The sequence below is a fragment of the Bison bison genome, unplaced genomic scaffold (genome assembly GCF_000754665.1).
Source record: "Bison bison bison isolate TAMUID 2011002044 unplaced genomic scaffold, Bison_UMD1.0 scf7180017864372, whole genome shotgun sequence".
In the NCBI taxonomy this organism is placed as follows: domain Eukaryota; kingdom Metazoa; phylum Chordata; class Mammalia; order Artiodactyla; family Bovidae; genus Bison; species Bison bison.
Window position 1 is genome coordinate 2,617,054 of NW_011494944.1, and position 24,626 is coordinate 2,641,679.

At 36.0% G+C, this 24,626-nt stretch overlaps 1 protein-coding gene across 3 annotated transcripts in view; it reads left to right on the forward strand.

Annotated features, from left to right (window-relative positions):
• The window catches only part of PCDH15 (protocadherin-related 15), a 1,053,047-nt gene that overhangs the window by 629,147 nt on the left and 399,274 nt on the right, over positions 1-24,626 (forward strand). The gene's annotated exons all lie outside the window — the stretch shown is intronic.

Genomic DNA, 24,626 nt, shown 5'->3' on the forward strand with positions numbered 1-24,626 from the left:
TAAGTAGTCACCAGGTAATTCTTTATTGAGTGATGATTATTAGCAGGAAAGGAGAAAACAAAGTCATAGCTTTTATAGTGTCTGCTTTACTTACAAAGAGATAGAATGAAATCTATTATTATTTTTATGCACTACATAAGTTAGAATCTTTGTGGAAAGTCAAACATACATTTCTTATTATACTATAGCTACGGCTCCTTTAAAAACAAACAACAATGAATGTATTTCAAAGTTTTGAGAGAGAAAACAGTGCCTTTATAGCTTCAGCCCCTCATTAATCCTCATCTTCCAATGAACTGCCGGGGCTACTCTGAAAATAATTCACACACTCAAGAAGTGCTTTTTGAAAAAGGATATCAAGAGTGATGACTGTCAAAATTTTTAATCTGTTCATTTATTCAGTACACAATAACCAAACACCTATTATGCTCTGGGCAGTGTGCTGATTGGGTGAATACAGTAATAGAGAGAAAGCCCTCCCTCTCTCAATAGAATAATAATCTTGTAAGTAAATAAAAGACCAAAGGTAAATGACTATCCAATAGGCCAGGTAATTTTATAATCTCACAGTACAATGTGTTAAAAGAATTCAAAGACAGAATGAATACTTTTAATACAAAATGTACAATAATTCAATTTAGGTAAATATTTTAGAATTACATTCATGATCATAATAATGATCATTCCCAAATTTTGTGTGTGTATATATATATATATATAATTTAAAAATCTTTATAGAACATATTGAACTTTTAATATATTGCTGGGTCCTGTTAATAAGATTAAGTGGTTCTCCAGAAATGGTTGATTGCAGGTTTCTTATTCCTAAGGAAAAAAGAAATGATAGGTAACCCCATAGTTAAGAGGAAAAAAAATTATATAAATTGCAGTTGTCTGCTTTGGTGAAGGAAACATGAAATGTCAAAGAGAAAATTTTTATGGTTCTTTAATCATAATCATCAAATTGTAACAAATGGAACTTTCAATTGGATTCCTTTCTTTTGCTGGAATTGCACATGAGATTATACTTAAATACCAAATGAAGAATAATATTTCATAAGACATCTCATATGGCTTTCACCAAAGTTATTCTGTTGGAGACAATTCTGTAAAGCTTGACATATATAAAAAAAGCAATTTAACAACCATCATGATTAGGTACATATGGAATTCTTTTCATCTTTTTTAAACAACTTTCAGTGCTTAGAATGTCATTGCTAGAATAAAGTATGTTATTCCCTCTTCACTCGGATTCATTAAACTGTATTCATTGTTCTTTACAAAGTTGTTTTGATACACTTCACTAACTATCAATTTGAGAAAAAAGATTGGTTGCTTTTGTTCATTAGAAAACACACACTCTTTAATAATACTGTTTCTTAAGAACACATATTGAATTGTTTTCTTTCAATTTCTCATTTATCTTCATTTGTTCACCTTCACTGAAAGCTTAACATATGTTGTGTAACAATAAGGTGAACTAATTGAATGCTTCTTACATATACTCCAAAAGTTGCTCACCTTTTCATCATTATGGTATTGAGGGAATGCAGCTACACTTGCTAGAACAAGAAAAATTACTGAAAGGTACTCACATTTAGTGCAGGATATGTTCTAAGCATCTTGAGAGTAGAAAAAGTGTTTATTGCATCCAAAGCAAGTAGGGAAATACTCTTTAAAAATAAGTATAAATGTTCTTCCCCTGCTGAAAGTGAAAGCAAAAGTTGCTTAGTTGTGTCCAACTCTTTGGGACCCCATGCCTGCCAGGCTCTTCTGTCCAGGGAAGTCCCCAGGCAAGAAGACTGGAGTGGGTAGCTTTTCCCTTCTCCAGGGGATCTTCCCAACCCAGGGACTGAACACAGATCTGCTTCACTGAAGGAGGATTCTTTACTGTCTGCGCCACCACGGAAACCCCTGCTAGTTTTTGGAAAATCCTATTGATCAAAGAGTAGTTTAATCAGTTAAGTGTTCCTTGACCACAAGAGAAGATCAGTGGGTTCCTAACTCTTTCATCAATAAAACTGAGTGATGAGCAGCTGGGACATATGTAAAAGATTTTTCTTGTAGCTTAACATCCAGGTCAGTAATTAGTATGCTGGATTCCAACAAAATGTTTATTCAGTGAGTGAATCAGAAACTCAGTGTTAGGAACTAAATTCTCTCTCTTGTGTACAATCTCCTGTAAAATATTCCACTCACTTCCTAGCATAATCTGGGAAACCACGAATAGAAAATGAGAGAGCCTCCATGTGCCTGAGTCAGTGAATGAGAACTTACACTTTCTCTGAGTAAGAAATTTGCTTTTCTGGACCACAGGAATTTGGATATTAATCTTTTATAGCAATGAACGTAACTTAACCAATAAAGGATATTCATTAGATTGATAGAAAAGAAAAAAGAAAAAAAAATATCAATGACACTACTTTCCCATGTCACATCCACCTTCTTTGATTTTCACTAGCTTGACAGCATTGAAAAATGTAAGTTAGTGGACTCCCTGGCTTATACTTCACTTGAGTGGGGTTTATTCTCAACACCTATCATCCTGACAGGATAAATGGAGAAACTGTTCTCTAGTTCTTAACATTCAATAAACAATGTGAAAGGTCTCAGTCTGTTTCTAAGACCCAGACTATGCAAAGTACTTATCGTCCTATCTTATCCATAAGAGAAGAAACACATTTTCAACTCCCCCTCCGCCCACCTAATGATGCTAGATAAAGGACAGGGTAATGAGAAGGGGGTGACATGCTTTACCATCATTGGCATATGGATTCTTAAGATCCATGAAGAAGACAGTGGGTAAATAACTGATTTATTTGAGAAATTAGCTTAAATTAGAAGAAACATGAAGTAATTTATCCTTCTGGTTGGAAACTGTTTCAATATTGTGTTATTTGTTATTATTAATTATACGTAGTATAATGTAACTTATTCAGTTACAAGGAAGGAAATGAAAATTTCTTCACATCATACCACACAGCGATAGCTAATTTTAAATTTATTTATGCATATAAAGTTAGATGATTTCTCACATACCCACACCTGCTTTTTAATTTGTGGAAATCTTTCATTGTGCTTATTTTCACTCTTTGCTTTCTTTCCTCCTTCTTTCTTGTCTTCGCCCAACACTGACTGATATGTACTGTAACATTCAGTTCTCAATACCCTTATATAATTCACTTTCTTTCATTTAATAGTAAGTTTATTATGTGTATGTATGTGTTTATTCAGAATAGAAATACTATATACACCTTTTTAGGTACTTTGCTTTTTCATTTTAAAAAATACTTGATGGAAATATTTAAAGATCCTCAGGTCCAGATCTAAAGCAATTTTAAAAATATTTTCATTCATTATATCCCAAAATCTAATGAATCTGAAATTTTCAAATGTTGTAGGTCATATGATTAACTCACCTGTGATTTGTGTATTCCTAATTTTGATAATTTTTCCATTCGAATCTTTTCTTTTTCTTATCTATTTGAAGAAATAGTATTATTATTAAGATTATATTAGTATTATTTTATGTATCAGGCTTTATTTTGATAGATAGCAATATAGTTCCATGATCTATAAATTATTCACTGATTGTATTAATGATATACTTTTTATTCAGATGCTTAAAATGTTATGTAATTAAAAATCTCTCTACTTTTGTGATAGCTAATGCTTATCCTAATAAGTAAGATCTCATAGATTTTATAATCTACATATAATGATCTACATTCCCTTATAAAATTTCATTTTTATAAATTGTTCACAAATATCTTGTAGCTGTTTGCCTCTAAAAGCTTACGACTATAATAACAGTCAACATTTACATAGAAAGAATGCTCATGAGTAAAGTAGCAATTTCAATATTATTAAGAGTTATCTGTCAAAACCAATAGTAGAAATCACTGCAAACAATAAAATCTGAGATCATTTAAAAAGACAAGAACATGATAATCAACACAAAGATGCCCATTAAAAAAAAAATTGTTAAGAATGTTTCAGAAGTCCCTATGAATTTTCTAAGATAAAAAAATCAAAATAATTCTTCTAAACATTAAGGATAGAGAGACAAATCTCGCCAGTGCTATGGTGATATATTTGAATATCCAAAAGATTATATTAAATTAAAAAAAACTCCCAAATTAATGAGTGTATTGACTTTATTTTCATAACCCTTCACTGCATAAAAATTAAATAGTAAAAGATTAATATGCTTTGTACTGTCTCTCCCAGGCTTCCCTGGTGGCTCAGTGGTAAAGAATCTACCTGTCAATGTAGGAGATGTGGGTTTGATTCCTGAATCGGGAAGATCCCCTGGAGAAGGAAATGGCGACCCACTCTAATATTTTTGCCTGGGAAATCCCATGGAGAGAGGAGCCTGGCGGGCTATAGTCTATGGGGTCACAAAAAGAGTTGGACATCACTTAGCAACTAAACAGCAACTGTCTCTCCTAGGAAGGGAGATGTATATAAAGCATAATAATCACAGAACTATAATTAATTTTAAGAAAGTTAATATGATATATGATAATCTGATAATCATCAGTATTTGTTTAAAAGCATATTGTGATTTTATGTTACTTATAAATATCATTACTGTCGCTACATAGTAATGATTCTTCAAAATGAATTCACGTTCATAATTTCTTTCTTTCCTATGATTTTCCTTGCTTCTAGTGCATGAAATGACCTGCCATGTTCCTGATACTATCATTAAAAATCTATCTTAATCCATTCTTAGGAAAGATTTTGTTTTATTTTAATCTAGATTGAAGTCATATTTTATATCAAAGTAATCATCATTTCTATTTTCTTGTTTTCTCTTTGGAATGGCTGAGGCTTTTTGTATGTGTGTGGGTTATGTTCATTGCCCTGTATTCCAGGGATTTCAAGAATACAACATACAGAGTGAGTTTCCAGGACTAAATTGAGTCTATTTCCTACAGATTTCTCTAGGGGTCAAGAAACACCCAAAGAAGAAACATCTTCACCAATGTCCTTGTCCAGTTCACTTTGGCTTATTTAAATAGCCCACCCCAGTAATGGAAAGTTATAAGAATTATAATTAAATATTCCTGAAATTTACTCAGGGATTATTCCACATTGCTGCTTTCTGCTATTCAGCTTTCTACTATGCAACTTTCTACTTTTTTCTACTCTGCTTTCTTTTTACTATGTCCCTTCTCATCTCCTCTCTGTCTCTATCTCATCTGACTTTGACTACTATTCTTCTGATCTAGCCTAGTTCAAATTGCTTACATTCACTATATCCTTAGTTTTATTTGACTCTCCTATACCATTCATGATATTTCTTCTCATTTCCTTATGCTGCCACCAAAAACAAGGTACATTATGATTCTGAACTCATTCCAGGCCCTCAGGACACAGCTCCAGCTAAACCTTAGGCAACCTCTGGCAGGGTCAAGTATTATAGAAGAATTCAATACATTAGCAAGAAGGCCAATGCTGAAAGTGATTTTCTTTCCAAGGCTGTAGCCTGTTTAGTCAAGGCCTGTTAAATGCCATGCAATTTGTTATTTTCTAAAAGTGAAACTTTCAGCCCTCCTGCAGCATTCCATTATGGTGAAGATTACTTTTAAAGTAATTTTAGGTCACTGTCTCCTCAAATGCTGGAGTTGTATAATTCTTTCCAGAATCTTTTCTATGATACATACTTTCTGTAAGATTGAGAGTGAATAAGAAAGTTTTACAGAATGCATGGCAAAAGAAAAAGTGTCAAAAAAAAGAAAAAGTGTCATTTTAATTTGCTCCTGTTAGGCTTCCCACATTTCTTATTTCAAGTCGAAATTTAAAAACAAAACAAAAACACAAATGCTAAATAGAAAATTTTAAAAAGTTTTAGTTTTATATCAAGATTTTGTATTGTGAGTTAGAGTTAGAATTAGTGCTTCATAATGGTATTTTCTAGACAAGATTTTGAAGAAGTATGGCTGTCAGAGTCATTGAAAAATATTTTCCATATGAGAATTTATTCAGGTTTGTTATTATTGTATTATATTTATTTCTTATTATCAAATTTTTTATTCTGTTAGAAAAAATTAAGTACATAAACAGGTGTTTCAAAACTAGATTTAAGGAGACATTTTTATACCAAGGTTGTTTCTATGTAGTCAACTCAGGGTTTAGCTCCCTTGCATTCCTAGCTTTGCCCCTAAGCCAGTGTTAGCATGTCATTCTGTTTGCCCTTTAGCAGTTATTTATATTTAATATTAGTGTGGGATTTTTCCTCAGTTGAAACTATCACTCGACCTATTTTGGCAGAATAAAGAGTGAAGGTTTTGACTCATAGCCTCTCAATTCTAAGTGGATCGTTACTACAATGATGTTCACTATGTATTTTCCTGATATCTATTATTTTTTGGTGAATTTAATTCCATAGAAAAATACAGTCCATATTTTCTTTTCTGTCCATATATTCCTACTTTGTCAGCAAAACAAATAAATTCCATTTTCAAACAAGAACAAGATATCAATCTAATTCACACTTTGACCTTCAAATTCCCCTTGGCTACGCAGGGTTTCTGTATCTAAGCAACCCCATCTCTAGTTTTTCATCTCTGGCAGAGATGGCTCTGGAATATTGGGTAAAAATTACACCACAGGAGGGTGTCCCCCAAAAAAGGAAAAGAATCACTGAGAGGTTGTGAATTTACCAATTTACCAAATATCTTTTACATGTGAAATATCTGAGATTCTTTTTATACCTAGGCTCTTTTAATACTGAACAGATGTCATCTGGTAATTCAGTTCTGGGCCAGGTCTCATGCACAGAACAACGCATATATTAACAGAATCTGTTTGTTCTTCAACACCTTTTAACTGATTGTCTGTACATACAAAAGGAGCAAAAGTGAATGCCTTCCATGTAATGTCAATTTCACAAGTATGTTACTTAAAAATAAATGTTTACACTGTAGGTTATTTGAAATCAGTGGCTAAATATATTTGTATGACATCATATTCTAATTCCATTGATTTACTGGAATGTACTGAGAATATATGTCTATAAACCCCTATAATATAAATCTACAAATTTATTATTTTAGGAAATAAATCTATATTATTTTCAGCAAACTATATATCAAAAATTTTCATACATGTTTTAATAGTAACAGGTATTTTATTTTAACTCCTCATTTAACTTACTTTCTCCAATTAAGAGTAGTTCTATATTTCTGAAAAATAAACAAAAGAAAGAATCATTTTCCACAAGTTCTATCTTCTTTAAATTCAGTTCAGTCACTCAGTCATGTCCAACTCCTTGCAACCCCATGGACTGAAGCACGCCAGGCTTCCCTGTCCATCACCAACTCTCGGAGCCTGCTCATCTCATGTCCATCAAGCCAGTGATGCCATCCAACCATCTCATCCTCTGTCATCCCCTTCTCCTCCTGCCTTCAATCTTTCCCAGCATCAGAGTCTTTTCAAATGAGTCACTTTTTGCATCAGCTGGCCGTTTTATTGGAGTTTCCACTTCAGCATCAATCTTTCCAATGAATATTCAGGACTGATTTCCTTTAGGATGGATTTGTTGGATCCTCTTGCTGTCCAAGGGACTCTCAAGAGTCTTCTCCAACACCATAGTTCAAAAGCATCCATTCTTTGGCACTCAGCTTTCTTTTTTTTTTTTTTTTTTTATTTATTTTTTTTAATTTTATTTTTAAACTTTACAATATTGTATTAGTTTTTCCAAACATCAGAATGAATCTGCCACAGGTATACCTGTGTCCCCCATCCTGAACCCTCCTCCCTCCTCCCTCCCCATACCCGCCCTCTGGGTTGTCCCAGTGCACCAGCCCCAAGCATCCAGTATCGTGCATGGAACCTGGATCAGCTTTCTTTATAGTCCAACTCACATCCATACATGACTATTGGAAAAACCATAGATTTGACTAGATGGATCTTTGTTGGCAAAATAATGTCTCTACATTTTAATATGCTGTCTAGGTTTGTCATAACTTTTCTTCCAAGGAGCAACTCTCTTTTAATTTCATGGATGCAGTCACCATTTTCAGTGATTTTGGAGCCCAAGAAAATAAAGTCTGTCACTGTTTCCATTTTCCTCATCTATTTGCCAGGAAATGATGGGACCAGATGCCATGATCTTAGTTTTCTGAATGTTGAGCTTTAAGCCAATGTTTCACTCTCCTCTTTCACTTTCATCAAGAGGCTCTTTAGTTCTTATTTGCTTTCTGCTATAAGGGTGGTATCATCTGCATATCTGAGGTTATTGATATTTCTCCCGGCAATCTTGATTCCAGCTTTTGCTTCATCCATCCTGGCATTTTGCGAGATGTACTCTGCATATAAGTTAAATAAGCAGGGTAGCAATATACAGCTTTAACGTACTCCTTTTCCTATTTTGAAACAGTCTGTTGTTACATGTCCAGTTCTAACTGTTGCTTCCTGACCTGCATACAGGTTTCTCTAGAGGCAGGTCAGGTGGTCCTGGTATTCCCATCTCTTTCAGAATTTTCCATAGTTTATTGTGATCCACAGAGTCAGTAATAATCTGCAAAAAACAAGAGGTAATATTAAAATTCCTCAGGTTTATAGATATCACCCAACCTCTCCTTTCTGCAAACAGTTTAGTGGAAAGCTCCACAAAGTATGCACTGCTTTTAATTATTAGTTGAGACATATAGTAACTGATCTTTTCTTGCAAGTGCATTTTAGGCTCCTTAACAAGGAAAGTCTTATTTTTTTTTATCACCGAAAAGATTCAGTTAGTTGATTATATGTAAGTACATTCTATCTATCTGTCATCAGAATGAGAGAGAGAGAAATAAACAAAGATTGAAGGAGAGATTTTTACAACAGTGTTTTGGGAACTAGGAATATAGACACCAATGGATCATATATTTTCCAGGAACATACATTTTAGTGTAGAGAGACAGAAAATTAAAATTTCCATAAATAAGATAATTTCAGGCACTGATACATACATGCTGAACACAGCATACAGTGAGTACTATGAGTGCAATTGAATGAAGGGGTTTGTTGGCTAGAGTAGTCAAAGGAAGGCTTCCTTGAAGAAGGTCATTTGAGTTGAGACCTGAGTAATGAAATGGAAGGCTAAAGAAACTGCGAATATAAAAAAGCTGAAAACAGAAAAGTTTGGCACATTTTTACAAGAGAAACACTATGGAAAACCTCTATCTAACTTACTGCTTCAGGAACATTTTAGTTTCGGTATTCTCCTTTCTTGTATTTTGATGGATCTTTGGCATTAATTCTCACATTTTGGTAGTGGTTTAGTCCCTAAGATATGTCCAACTCTTTGCAGTCCCATGGACTGTAGCCCACCAGGTTCCTCTATCCAGGAGATTTCCCAGGCAAGAATACTGGAGTGGATTGCTATCTCCTTCTCCAGGGACCTTTATGACTCAGTGATAAAACCTAGATCTCCTGCATTGCAGGTAGATTCTTTACTGACTGAAACACCAGAGTAGCCCAATTCACATGGTGTGTATATATATATATATATATACACACACATATAGATAGATTATTTATTTTATGCACTTATGTTAATTATTGGACTTCCCTGGTGGCTCAGACAGTAAAGCGTCTGTCTACAATGTGGGACACCTGGGTTCGATCCCTGGGTTGGGAAGATCCCCTGGAGAAGGAAATGGCAATCCACTCCAGTACTATTGCCTGGAAAATCCCATGGACGGAGGAGCCTGGTAGGCTACAGTCCATGGCGTCGCAAAGAGTCGGACACGATTGAGTGACTTCACTTTCACTTTCATGAGAAAGTGAGAAACAGAGCTCATGTTGTGGTTGAATTAAAGGAATTTAATACAGGGAACTAGTCACAAGTGGATTGGAAGTGAAACAAGGGAAGGAGATGCAACTCAGAATGGAAAAAACAGCAGGAAGCTTCTAACATGAATAATTCTCCCTCTGTGTTCAATCTTGAATTCTACAATTATATGTTGAACATCTGTTCATGCTATATGCTGAGAGAAACACCAAATGAATGAACCACAGTGCTAATGCTCTAGAATCTGAGTCATAAAACATGTACAAGTGGTCTGAAATAGGAACACCCATCCTGTGGGTTTTCAAAGGAATAAAGGGTCAATTCCAGCTGGAGATTCAGGAATAAACTTAAAATAGGAGGTGACATTTGAGCAGAACCTTGAACTATTTTGATATTGAGAGCTCATGTTGGAAACAGCATGGATAAAGGGCTAGATCTGGGGAGATATAGGTGGTTTACAGTGAATGATAAGCATTTTAGTTTGGCTAGAGCAGTATATAATGGAAGTACTGGGAAACAGGAGGGAAAGACAGTAGTCTGTAGCCAAATCTTGAAAAACCTTTGCCTTCCAAGCTTCAGAATATAGACTTCAGGAAGAAAGCCATGCGTTGCAAACCATGACCCACAGATCAAATCTGGACTGATGTTTGTTTTTGTTAGGCTCATAAGAAAAGATTTTTTTTTTTAACAGATAAACATTTGCAATCTATTTGATGATAAAGAATACTCATTTTGAACCCCAATTAAGTAAAATCTTATCTTCTCCCTAAAAAGCATTCCATTCTTCTCCTTAGAATCACACTACCGAAAAGTACTCTTATTATTATATATTCTGCTAAGTCACTTCAGTTGTGTCCAACTCTGTGTGACCCCATAGACGGCAGCCCACCAGGCTTCCCATCCCTGGGATTCTCCAGGCAAGAACACTGGAGTGGGTTGCCATTTCCTTCTCCAATGCATGAAAGGGAAAAGTGAAAGTGAAGTCGCTCAGTCATGTCTGACTCTTAGCGACCCCATGGACTGCAGCCTACCAGGCTCCTCCATCCCTGGGATTTTCCAGGCAAGAGTACTGGAGTGGGGTGCCACTGCCTTCTCCAATTATTATGTATTAAATTTTGTCAATAAAAAATGTAAAAAAAAAATCAGAAGAATAAAGCCAGATGTTCTAGAGTTCAGGGAACAAGAAAAATAGTGGTGGAAGGGACAGTCAGACAAGTAAGTGAGGAAAAGTGGCCTTACTCATCCACATAATGATATAAAATCAAAGAACTCCAAAGGCAAGGAGTTAGAGTCAGATTTTTATTCAAACTGTACCACTTGCTTCTCAAGGTTTTTGACAGATTTTATAATAGTTGCAAGTGGAAATGCTCAGCCACGTCTGACTCTTTGCAACCCCATGGACTGTAACCCACCGGGCTCCAAGCTTCTCTGTCCATGGAATTTTCCAGACAAGAAAACTGGAGTGGATTGTCATTTCCTACTCCAGGGGATCTTCCTAACCCAGGAATCCATATCTCCTGCATTGGCAAAAGGATTCTTTACCACTGCACCACCTGTGGTAGCCGAATGTTGATCTATTTGGCCATGCCAGGTGTTAGTGAGGCATGCAGGACCTAGTTGCCAGCCAGGGATTGAACCCAGGCCCCCTGCCCTGGCGACACAGAGTCTTAGCCTCTAGACCACTGGGAACGTCCCCAGAGTTGTATAGAAGTGGTGTTCTGAAATTAAATATATAGAATCAGGGACAAGTAGAATAATAATGAGCATTATTCTACTTCCCATTTCTTTTTTTTTCTTTTTAATTTTCCTTTCAGTAAGTACCTGTGAATTAATTGATTAGGATAACCAGTTCAAATATTTTCTAAATAAACAGCTGACCATTTGATTCTCCATTTCTTAAAAAAAAGTACTTAATTATTTATTTCCTTGTTCTCTATTAGATCATTGTTGGAGAGTTCAAATGCTTTTCTAATTGAAACTCCACTTTTTCCCCATATTTAGCTACAAGCCTTCTTGTTGCTGTACTGGTTCATTAGTTGATTGAATTCAGTAGAAAAGTAACATATATATTTGGTTAATTTGTGTAGTAGTTAATGTCATACACTTCATTTCTAGTTTGAATACTTTACTTTTGACTGGTATTTTTGGGTATAAACAGCAATAGAATTCTGAAGGGCTTCTTAGGTGTCTCAGTGAATGAATGAATGAATCTGCCTGCCAAGCAGGAGACAGATTTGATCCCTGGGTCTGGAAGATCCCTTGGAGAAGGAAATGGTAACCTCCTCCAGCATTCTTACCTGGGACAAGCCATAAATAGAGGAGTCTGGTGGGCTACGATCCATGGGGTCGCAAAGTCAGACACAACTTAGTGACTAAACAGTGTCAAAGGATTCTGAGAGTGAGCTGCTCAGTCATTCAGGTTTTGATATTTGGAAATATTTAATCACGAAAGTACAATCATAGTTTTCAACAGTAAGAATCAAAAGAACACCTAAGAATGCCCTATTTCATGAGAGTCGGCCAGTGCAATGTAGGTCCAAATGCAATACAAAGAGTTGTCTTAGTAAAGTTACAAAGAAGTAATGTGAGATTGCTATATCCATTGAGACATTGGCCATCTCTCTTTTTTAAAATATGGAGAAAGAAATACAGGCCAGGAAGGGGGATAAATTGCCAAACAGGATTAGAAGAGTGTTATTATTATTTTTTGCATAAATCTTTATTGTATATATATAAAAAAAAAGTCCTGAGTTTTTTTTTATTTTCAGAATGAAGATTACCTAAAACTATTCTCACACATATCATGATTATATTTGTTTTCTGAGATCAGACCCAACAACTGCAACTGTTTTCTTTTTTTTTTAATCAAATACTTCTTGTGCAAGTGTAATGGTATCCACACTTTGAATGTCAGTAGTGGAAAATAAGTACATTCTATGTAGAAGACATACTTGCTACTAAAGCAGGAATGGGAGAGAAAAAACTATTATGTTGAACTTCTGAAGAAAAATTGAAAAGTTTTGTGAATGCTTCCAGAGACTGTGTGGGCAAATATCAAGAATACCATTTGGAAAAGATTTATGAAGTATCTATCAGTGCCCTGCAGGAATCCGCATCCAAAGTTATCAACAGCTCCCCTGTTGTGGTTTAAAGTAGTAGTCTTTACTGCAAGGACAAAATAGATGTCTGAAAACAGGCCGGGTCATACTTTTTCAAGCATTAAAACTAAATGTCTCACTTCGTGCTTCCACAAAAAGAGCTGAATTCTTCCAGAGTCCTTCCTATGCTGTGGGTTTAAATGTCACTAATGGTTTAGTTTGTGGGGAAGCTCCCATTTTATTTGTGACTCAGGCAGTACCTGTATGAGTTGGGAAAGAATGCACGGGAAACCATGATCAAGGCTGTTGCTATGCATGCGTTGCCAAGTGTCACGTACTATTTAGTGAGGCAGACATAAGCCCACCAAGACTATCTATCAAAAAATGAAACTTTATAAAGCATTGAAACCTTCAGTTCAGCTCAGTTCAGCGCTCAGTTGTGTCCGACTCTTTGCGACCCCATGAATCGCAGCACACCAGGCCTCCCTGGCCATCACTAACTCCCGGAGTTCACTCAAACTCACGTCCATAGAGTCGGTGATGGCATCCAGCCATCTGATCCTCTGTCATCCCCTTCTCCTCCTGCCTCCAATCCCTCCCAGCATCAGAGGCTTTTCCAATGAGTCAACTCTTCTTCAGTGAGGTGGCCAAAGTACTGGAGTTTCAGCTTCAGCATCATTCCTTCTAAAGAAATCCCAGGGCTGATCTCCTTCAGAATGGACTGGTTGGATCTCCTTGCAGTCCAAGGGACTCTCAAGAGTCTTCTCCAACACCACAGTTCAAAAGCATCCATTCTTTGGTGCTCAGCTTTCTTCACAGTCCAACTCTCACATCCATACATGAACCACTGGAAAAACCATAGCCTTGACTAGATGGACCTTTGTTGGCAAAGTAATGTCTCTTATTTTTAATTTGCTATCTAGGTTTGTCATAACTTTCCTTCCAAGGAGTAAGCGTCTTTTAATTTCATGGCTGCAATCACCATCTGCAGTGATTTTGGGTGCCCAAAAAAATAAAGTCTAACACTGTTTCCCCATCTATTTCCCATGAAGTGATGGGACCAGATGGCATGATCTTCGTTTTCTGAATATTGAGCTTTAAGCCAACTTTTTCACTCTCCTCTTTCACTTTCATCAAAACACTTTTTAGTGCCTCTTCACTTTATGCCATAAGGGTGGTGTCATCTGCATATCTGAGGTTATTGATATTTCTCCCGCAATCTTGATTCCAGCTTGTGCTTCTTCCAGTCCAGTGTTTCTCATGATGTACTCTGCATAGAAGTTAAATAAGCAGGGTGACAATATACAGCCTTGATGTACTCCTTTTCCTATTTGGAACCAGTCTGTTTTCCGTGTCCAGTTCTAACTGTTGCTTCCTGACCTGCATATAAGTTTCTCAAGAGGCAGGTCAGGTGGTCTGGTATTCCCATCTCTTTCAGAATTTTCCACAGTTTATTGTGATCCACACAGTCAAAGGCTTTGGCATAGTCAACAAAGCAGAAATAGATGTTTTCTGGAACCCTCTTGCTTTTTTGATGATCCAGTGGATGTTGGCAATTTGATCTCTGGTTCCTCTGCCTTTTCTAAAACCAGCTTGAACATCTGGAAGTTCACGGTTCACGTATTGCTGAAGCCTGGCTTGGAGAATTTGGAGCATGACTTTACTAGCGTGTGAGATGAGTGCAGTTGTGCGGTAGTTTAAGCACTCTTTGGTCATTGCCTTTCTTTGGGATTGGAATGAAAACTGACCTTTTCCAGTCCTGTGGCCACTGCTGAGTTTTCCAAATTTGCTGGCATATTGAGTGCAACTCTTTCACAGCATCATCTTCCAGGATTTGAAATAGCTCGAATGGAATTCCATCACCTCTACTAGCTTTGTTCATAGTGATGCTTTCTAAGGCCCACTTGACTTCACATTCCAGGATGTCTGGCTCTAGGTGAGTAATCACACCATCGTGATTATTTGGTTGTGAATAGCTTTTTTGTACAGTTCTTCTGTGTATTCTTGCCATCTCTTCTTAATATCTTCTGCTTCTCTTAGGGCCATACCATTTCTGTCCTTTATTGAGCCCATCTTTGCATGAAATATTCCCTTGGTCTCTAATTTTCTTGAAGAGATCTCTAGTCTTTCCCACTCTGTTGTTCTCTATTTCTTTGCATTGACCACTAAGGAAGGCTTTCCTATCTCTTCTTGCTATTCTTTGGAACTCTGCATTCAGATGCTTATATCTTTCCTTTTCTCCTTTGCTTTTCGCTTCTCTTCTTTTCACAGCTATTTGTAAGGCCTCCCCAGACAGCCATTTTGCTTTTTTCATTTCTTTTGCATGGGGATGATCTTGATTCCTATCTCCTGTACAATGTCACGAACCTCAGTCCATAGTTCATCAGGCACTCTATCTATCAGATCTAGTCATTTAAATCTATTTCTCACTTCCACTGTATAATCATAAGGCATTTGGTTTGTATTAATATTAGTGTATCCTGATGCACATTTCCATTTTTTGTCCAAATTTCTTTTTATTGTTCTATTTGTCAAGAAGAGACCTGCAGAATCTTTAGAAGTTTCTCTCATTATGGTTTAAGTAATACAGAATGACCTTCGGTTGAGACAGTGGGTATTTTTGGCAACAAGAGATGCTTCTTTTTCTTCACCCAATTTTTAATAACAAGAAACAGATCAAAAGTATATGGTATTTTGTTTTCCAAACCAACATCCAATAGGATAAGTTTAGCCTTATCAATTCTCCAGGCAAGAATAGTAGTGTGGGTGGCCTTTCCCTTTTCCAGGGTATCTTCCCAACCCAGGGATTGAATCTGGATCTCCTGCATTGCAGGTGAATTCTTTACCATCTAAGCCACCAGAGAAGCCAGTTACTGTTAATAGTAACTATTATATGCCATGCTAAATTGCCTCCGTCATGTCGGACTCTTTGTGACCCTATGGACTGTAGCATGCCAGGCTCCTCTGTCCATGGGATTCTCCAGACAAGAATACTGAAGTGGGTTGCTGTGCCCTCCTTTAGGGGATCTTCCCAATCCAGGGATCAAATCCACATCTACTGTGACTCCCGCATTGTAGACAGATTCTGTCCAACTGAGCCACTGGGGAAGCCCCATCATATAATAGTAAATTAATATGCTAACTGTAAAGGGTCAGAGAAGGCAATGGCACCCCACTACAGTACTTTTGCCTAGAAAATCCCATGGACGGAGGAGCCTGGTAGGCCGCAGTCCATGGGGTTGCTGAGTCGGACACGACTGAGCAACTTCACTTTCACTTTTCACTTTCATGCATTGGAGAAGGAAATGGCAACCCACCCCAGTGTTCTTGCCTGGAGAATCCCAGGGACGGGAAGCCTGGTGGGCTGCCGTCTATGGGGTCGCACAGAGTTGGACACGACTGAAGTGACTTGGCACCAGCAGTAGCAGCAGCAACTGTAAATGATACAGGAAGGAAAGTTATGACCAACCTAGATAGCATATTGAAAAGCTGAGATATTACTTTGCCAACAAAGTTCTGTCTAGTCAAGGCTATGGTTTTTCCAGTAGCCATGTATGGATCTGAGAGTTGGACTGTGAAGAAAGCTGAGTGCTGAAGAATTGATGCTTTTGAACTGTGGTGTTGGAGAAGACTCTTGAGAGTCCCTTGGGCTGCAAGGAGATCCAACCAGTCCATTCTGAAGGAGATCAGTCCTGGGTGTTCTTTGGATGGAATGATGCTAAAGCTGAAACTCCACCTCATGTGAAGAGTTGACTCACTGGGAAAGACTCTGATGCTGGGAGGGATTGGGGGCAGGAGGAGAAGGGGATGACAGATATGAGATGGCTGGATGGCATCACCGACTTGATGGACGTGAGTTTGAGTGAACTCGGGAGTTGGTTATGGACAGGGAGACCTGGCGTGCTGCAATTCCTGGGGTCGCAAAGAGTCGAACACGACTGAGAGACTGAACTGAACTGAACTGAACTGAAAGGATACAGTGTGTAGTTCACTTTTATAGTGAAAGTGAACGTGAAATGAAGTCGCTCTGTCGTGTCCGACTCTTTGTGACCCCATGGACTGTAGCCTACCAGGCTCCTCCATCCATGGGATTTTCCAGGCAAAAGCACTGGCGTGGAGTACATTTCCTTCTCCAGGGGATCTTCTGAACCTGGTGATCAAACCCTGGTCTCCCGAATTGCAGGCAGACGCTTTAACCTCTGAGTTACCAGGGAAGCTCAAAAATGCTGGAAAATGCAATAATTATTTTTATATCCTTATATAGAATAAAGGTCTAATCAATATCTGAAATTAATATAAAAACACTGAATTCCATTTATTTTTTAAATCTTATTTTTTTTCTAATTCTGAATTAAAAATTCATTTTTCTTTGGCAGGCTCAACCCCCAATAAAATTTATCACCAGTCATTGTTTTTCTAAAATTTGTCTCTTTCTTTGGATGTTCCTATCAGATTTATTTTGCTATAATTATTTTCACAGAATTCATTCAATAGCCACAGTTTTCTCATTGGGTAAATGGTATTTGAGTATCTGCAATGTGTCAGACACAAAGTCAGGCACTAACAGTGAAAGGAATAATAATGATCCTTCTGTTTAATTTATTTTACTACTATCAGAAAGAAAATTATGCATAACTAAGGCATTTAAAAACTAATATTTAGTATTAACCTGAAATAGTCACTGCAAAGGACTGCAAAAGTTACTTTTTAAGCCAAGAAATGGTCGTAAATTTAAATTGATGTGAAATTAATTGATACAATTTAATGTAAATTAATGTTACTATTATACTCTTAGAAGGCTGAGTTAGTATTCATACTACATTTTGGAGCACACAGACTTTGGTCTTTCCAGCTGTGATGGCAGCATGCTTTCCTCTGCACTTCACTTCTCTATGACGTACAATGAACTAGGAAAGTAAGACTTCTGAGCAATAGACTGCTGAAGGTTAAAGCTAGAGCCAGGACCATAATGAGGAAAGAACAATTATGTTTCTATTTGGAGAAGTTAGAAAAGAGGCTTTCTCTCAGAGTGTTAATCTTATTCATAAGTGAAAACATAGTTTTATTTAACACCTCTTTTATCTTGTTATTTTCCTGCTCATAAACCTGTACTAGGAAGGTCTGGATTGAAATGGCAGGTAGCTTTAGGTACTAGATTTATCTTTACCCATGACCATATTGAAATATTTGTAAAGACATAAAAAGAGATTAAAAGTGGCACCAACACTGGAAACAAGGAATCTAAGTCAGATTTGTGCAACAACAATGATAAGACTGCTGCTGTTTTGAAATAAAGAGTGAAAAACCCCACAGACAGGTAAAAATAGAAATTCAGCTTCCCACCACAGAAATGTGGGAACTTCACAGTCATAAAGGCACCAAGCAATCAAAACACTGGTTGAGATACATGTGAATCCCAAGAAATATTCTGGAACATTGAAGGAGAAGAATATTTTATATTCAAGATAAAAAGAAAGAAATGTTATTAAGACAGATATTAAAAGAAACATGTTGTCTATTTTAAAGCTTTGAATTTCAAATAAAAATAAGAAATGAAATATATAAATCATGAGATTAATGGTGAAATAAAGCTACTGATAGAGTAGAAAGTAGAACTGGAATAATAAAACTAATTTCATGAACCATTTCTCTGTCACAAGTAATGGGGTTTGAGAGTATTTTAACCACGGCAGAATTTCTTTCAGAATCGGAGCCAATCCTCCCAATCTATGCTGCTGCTTTTTGACTAATTTATGGAATGTTCTAAATCCTTTGTTGTCATTTCAACAATTTTCATACCATCTTCACCAGGGGTGGATTCCATATTAAGAAACCAATTTCTTTGCTTATCCATGAGAAGCAACTCTTAATTTCTTATAGCTGGTTTAATCGTCTATCCAGACCAAAAACATTCTTCATATTAGCAATAAGAATGTTTTGCTTTCTAATCATTCATATGTTCACAAAATTAACATTTTGAATTTCCTTCAAGAACTTTTCCTTTGCATTCATGACATGGCTAGCTGTTTGGCCAAAGAAACCTTGCTTCCAACCTATCTTGGCTTTCCACCTTCACTAAGTGTAATCATTTCTATCTTTTGTTCTGAAGTGAGAGATTTCCATTCTTCCTTCTACTTGAACACTTAGAGTCCATTGTAGGGTTATTAATTGGCTTAAGTTCAACAGTGTTGTGTATCACAGAATTAAGAGGCCCAAGATGAGTGAGAAAGATCAGGGAACAAACGGTTGTGGAGCAGTCAGAACACATACACCATTTATTAATTAAGTTGCACCATTTACTGTATAGGCACAGTTCCTGGGGCTCCAAAACAGCTGCAGTAGTAACATTAAAGATTATTGATTGCAGAACACTGTAACAAGCATAGTGATAGTGAAAATGTCTGAAATACTGTAAGGATTACCAAAATATGATACAGAGACAAAAAGTGAACAAATGATTTTGGAAAAATGGTTCTGATAGACTTGTTTGACACAGGTTTACTTCAAAGTTCCAATTTGTAAAAGATGCAGTGTCTATGAAGTACAGTGAGGCAAAGTGCCATAAAATGAGATATGCCTGTACTCAGAAAATTTCTGATTTACTATTTAATTTCAAGATACAAGCAAATTTCGGTAAGACCAATAAAGAAAAACCATAAAGAAACCAAACACTAGGTAGAGCTCAGATTTCTGATCCACAGAAACAAAACTGGATAACAATGGAGTCAAGTTTATGAATAGAGAAAGTTAGTGAAATGGAGAACATAATACTCAGTCAATACTTTCCATTCAACCATTAACATTCTCATATATACAAGTATTCACATTTTCTCACTGAAAAAAAATTCAAGGACATATGTCAGTTGACTGGTCAATAAAAGTAAAGATTTGAAAAATAAGTAAATCATGATATAAGTATTTAGATATGTGTATTAAAACAAAAAATAGAATACAAATCAATAAAAATGTAATTTAATATTTTAAATATATGTGCAACTGAATGTAGGAATATAAAATAATTTTTTTTCAAAATAATTCTTAAAGGAAATGAAAAAAATATACTGTTGTTCTCAATTCTCAAATTAACTAATACAATTATGTAAAGTTTAAAAATAAAATCAATCAATGCAAAAAAAAAAAAGAAAGAAACAAATAGTCATCAGTGAGTGAAAAAAAAAAAAAAGTGTAGCATTTTTGGATCGCAGCCATTCTGACTGGTGTGAAATGGTACGTCATAGTGGTCTTGATTTGCATTTCTCTGATAATGAGTGATGTTGAGCATCTTTTCATGTGTTTGTTAGCCATCTGTATGCTTTCTTTGGAGAAATGTCTATTTAGTTCTTTGGCCCATTTTTTGATTGGGTCACTTATTTTTCTGGAGTTGAGCTGTAGGAGTTGCTTGTATATTTTTGAGATTAGTTGTTTGTCAGTTGCTTCATTTGCTATTATTTTCTCCCATTCTGAAGGCTGTCTTTTCACCTTGATGGATTCATTTTGATATTTGGCAAAACTAATACAATTATGTAAAGTTTAAAAATAAAATTTAAAAAAAAAGTGTAGCATTTTTGAAGTATGTGTGTGTGTATCTGTATGTGTGTGTGTTTAAGACTGGGAAGTAGATGTATGATAAATTAGAGATTTGTCACAAACCTGCTTGTCAGTGCAGGAGATGTAAAAGATGTGGGTTTGATGCCTGGGTCAGGAAGATCCCCTGGAGATAAGCATAGCAACCCACTACAATATTCTTGACTGGAGAATCCCATGGACAGAAAAGCCTGGGAGGCTATAGTCCATAGGGTTGCACATAGTCAGACATGACTGAAGTGACTTAACACGCAAAATAATATAAGCAACTTCGACGTACAACTATACAGCATAACTATAACATTAGTGGAAGTTGCATATCATTGCAAATTGTGTTTTTGAAAAGCAGATGCATTGGTTTAGAACAGTGGTTATAACGCGGGGTAAAAATAATCAACAAACTTTAGATATATGCAAAGTGGTGAAATATCACTGTGAAAATATACAGATAGATAGATGCTAGATATATAGATAATTCTGATAGAAAATACCTCAAACTAGTAACAGTGGTTATTAGTGGGTTGTAGAGTTTTAAATATTATTTGTTTCTGTGATCACATAAAAAGTTCAGAGTAATTGACTTGGCCTATGCCACCCACCTTTTCAATATATTTTAAAAATATTCACAAGGAGGAGAATATTTCAAAACATATGACACTTTTTCAAACAATTTGATATTTCTGACATTTGAAAAGAGCACAAGTAATTAAAGAAAAACAGAAATGGTAGCTTAGTTTCTTAAGGAAAGACATTGAGTATATATGTGTCTATATGAGAGTATTGTGAGCATCTTAGACTTGTTTGTCCTTTCTCTATTAGTTAACATATAGTTAACAGACAAGAAGCTGGTTCAGTTCAGTTCAGTTCAGTTGCTCAGTTGTGTCCAGCTCTTTGCAACCCCATGGACTGCAGCATGCCAGGCCTCCCTGTCCATCACCAACTCCTGGAGTTTACTCAAACTCATGTCCATTGAGTTGGTGATGCCATCCAACCATCTCATCCTCTGTCATCCCCTTCTCCTGTTTTCAATCTTTCCCAATATCAGGCTCTTTTCCAATGAGTCAGCTCTTCGCATCAGGTGTCCAAAGTATCAGAGTTTCAGCTTCAATATCAGTCCTTCCAATGAATATTCAGGACTGATCTCCTTTAGGATGGACTGGTTGGATCTCCTTGCAGTCCAAGGGACTCTCAAGAGTCTTCTCCAACACCATAGTTCAAAGGCATCAGTTCTCCTGTGTTCAGCTTTCTTTATAGTCCAACTCTCACATCCATACATGACTACTGGAAAAACCATAGCCTTGACTAGATGGACCTTTGTTGGCAAAGTAATGTCTCTGCTTTTTAATATGCTGTCTAGGTCAGCATAACTTTTCTTCCAAAGAGTAAGTGTATTTTAATTTCATGGCTTCAGTCACCATCTGCAGTGATTTTGGAGCCCCAAAAAATAAGTCTGCCACTTTTTCCCCACTTATTGGCCACGAAGTGACGGGACCGGCTGCCATGATTTTAGTTTTCTGAATGTTGAGTTTTAAACCAACTTTTTCATTCTCCTCTTTCACTTTCATTAAGAGGCTCTGGAAACTAGCTAAATATTTTCAAAAACTTCTGAGAAAATGGTGTACTTAAATATAATAAGAGGTGAGAATAAAAATGTCCACAAATTGACTTTGACATTGCTGTTAATAATTGTGTAGTGAATTTTCTTTCATGTAGTCTACATCTTACTTTTTTGTTAAAGGGAGAGTATAACAAATTTAAATTCCAATTGGATATTTAAGTAGTTTTTAAGAAGGGTATTGAAAAGAGAAGTTTCTAAGTGCAAAGAGCACATCAAATTTAATGAAAGTAATTTAATAATAAATGATAAGTTCAATTATTTAGGTATTAAATGATATAATTTGTTAAAATTTCAAATCAGTTAATTATCAGTGCTAGAATATATTTATAGTTGATGGTGAAGTTTTTACTATTTTAACATAACTATTCTCTTTCTAAATGCTATAAAATTATTCAATTAAAATACAGACCACAAATCTAAGCAATCATGAGTCTACTATCATATACATAGGAAGGTGAATCTTAGAATCAGTCAAAATTAAGAATTATAATAATTAAAGATAATAAGCCAGAGATACTACTAGTCATTCTATGAGCTCAGTTTACCTCTCCAAAGTTGTGTCTGAATATATTTGTTTTCAGGGAAAACTTTCTATAGATCATTCTTGGAGATTTTTATAATGTCTTGATTTAATTTAAAACACTTAAGCTGTTTCAGTATAATATTATATGTATGTTATATATAATATATATATATTCACATGATATATATATATCATGTGAATATATCACTCAAATGCTGAGTTGAAGGATATTTAAATTTTAAACAGGGTCTTTTAAACAGCATCTCAAGTCTGAAGATTTTACTAAGTAGAGAGTGAAAGAAAAATTGTGGGGTGTTCCTGGTGGCTCAGGTGGTAAAAAATCCACCTGCAACACAGGAGACTTGGATTCAAGCCCTGGGTTGGGTAGATACCCTGGAGCAGGGCAGTGGCAACCCACTCCAGTATTCTTTCCTGGAGAATATCCAAGGACAGAGGAGCCTGGTAGGTTGCAGTTTATGGGGTTGCAAAGAGTCAAACACGATTGAATGACTAAGCACAGCACGACACACACCACATTGGGTGAGAACAACAGTGGTCAAACGGATTTAATGTAGTAATGTTGATATTGATTTAACATTTTCATGGTTCTAAATCCACATTTAAAGAAATGAATAGAGTGTAAGTTATCCCTGGATTCCCAGGAGGCACAGTGGGAAAGAATCCACCTGGTCTAAATCCACCTGTAGGAGATTTAAGAGAGGTGGGTTTGATCCTTGGGTCAGCTCCCTGGAGAAAAAAATGACAACCCACTCCAGTATTCTTGCCTGGAGAATCCCATGGACAGAGGAGCCTGGTGGGCTACAGTCCATGCAGTCACAGAGAGTCAGACATGACTGGGCACGTGGACACACACAGAAGTTATCCCCACAAAGAGCTCTTTATTTTTAGGAAAATATTGATAGCATTTAGGCCACTGAGAACGCATTAGAGAAAATGATTTGGACAGAGCCCCTAAGATGTATGTGAGCTCTAAATTATTGGTCAATGTTTACCTTCAATTATTAAAATTCCTGTAAACCTAATGTAACTTAATAACATAACATTAAGTTTTGTGCATAACAATTAATATCATTGCTTTTTTGGTTTCATTTAGAATGCCAGAACTATACATTTCTGCTGAGATTAGAAACTACAGATTTTGTACAAGAGTGAATGATACGTTTCAAGGTTATGTTAGTTGAGAAGGAATAATATATAAGAGCCTTGCAGCGATTCCTTAGAATGTGCATGAGATACTGAGACACACTCTATTTGCATTCAGAATTACTATTATATATTTGGACTGAGAGTTCCACAAACTTAAAGCAGTATTTTCTAAACTGTGTTCTAAGGGTGTTAGTTCAAGAAGATGTTAATAAATGATTCTAGAAAATGTACAAATAATGCTCCTTTCTTAGACAGTTGTTAGGCAAGTTAATGCACTTAAATCTCTGAAACAACCTGTAGTAGAATGAATTAACATTTTTAAAATGTTATTTAATATGGTGTTTCCCAAACTTATCTCTGCAAAGTAAATGTTTGTCTTTCCAGCATACCTATTATAATCTAGCACAGGGTTAGCAAAATACATTCTATTCGCCATCTGTTTTTGTAAATAAAGTATTATTGCCACACAGTCGTGTCTACTGGTTGCTTTTGTGTTACAATGGCAGGCTTGAGTAGCTATAACAGAGACTGCATGGCCAGCAAAGCCTAAGCATATTTATTATCTGGTCCTGATAGCAAAACTTGATGCCACTGGACATCAGAAATGCATTATATCTTTAAACAGAATATTCTTGCAGATAAGAATAATATCCGTCCATGGGATTTTCCAGGCAAGAGTACTGGAGTGGGTTGCCATTGCCTTCTCTGATAATATATATAGCTATATATAACATGTATATTATATATAATTATATGCATATAAGGTATAATTATATGTATATAAGTTACATGTATATACCTACATGATATATAATTAAGTTTAACTATATGAAACATACAATTGATTTC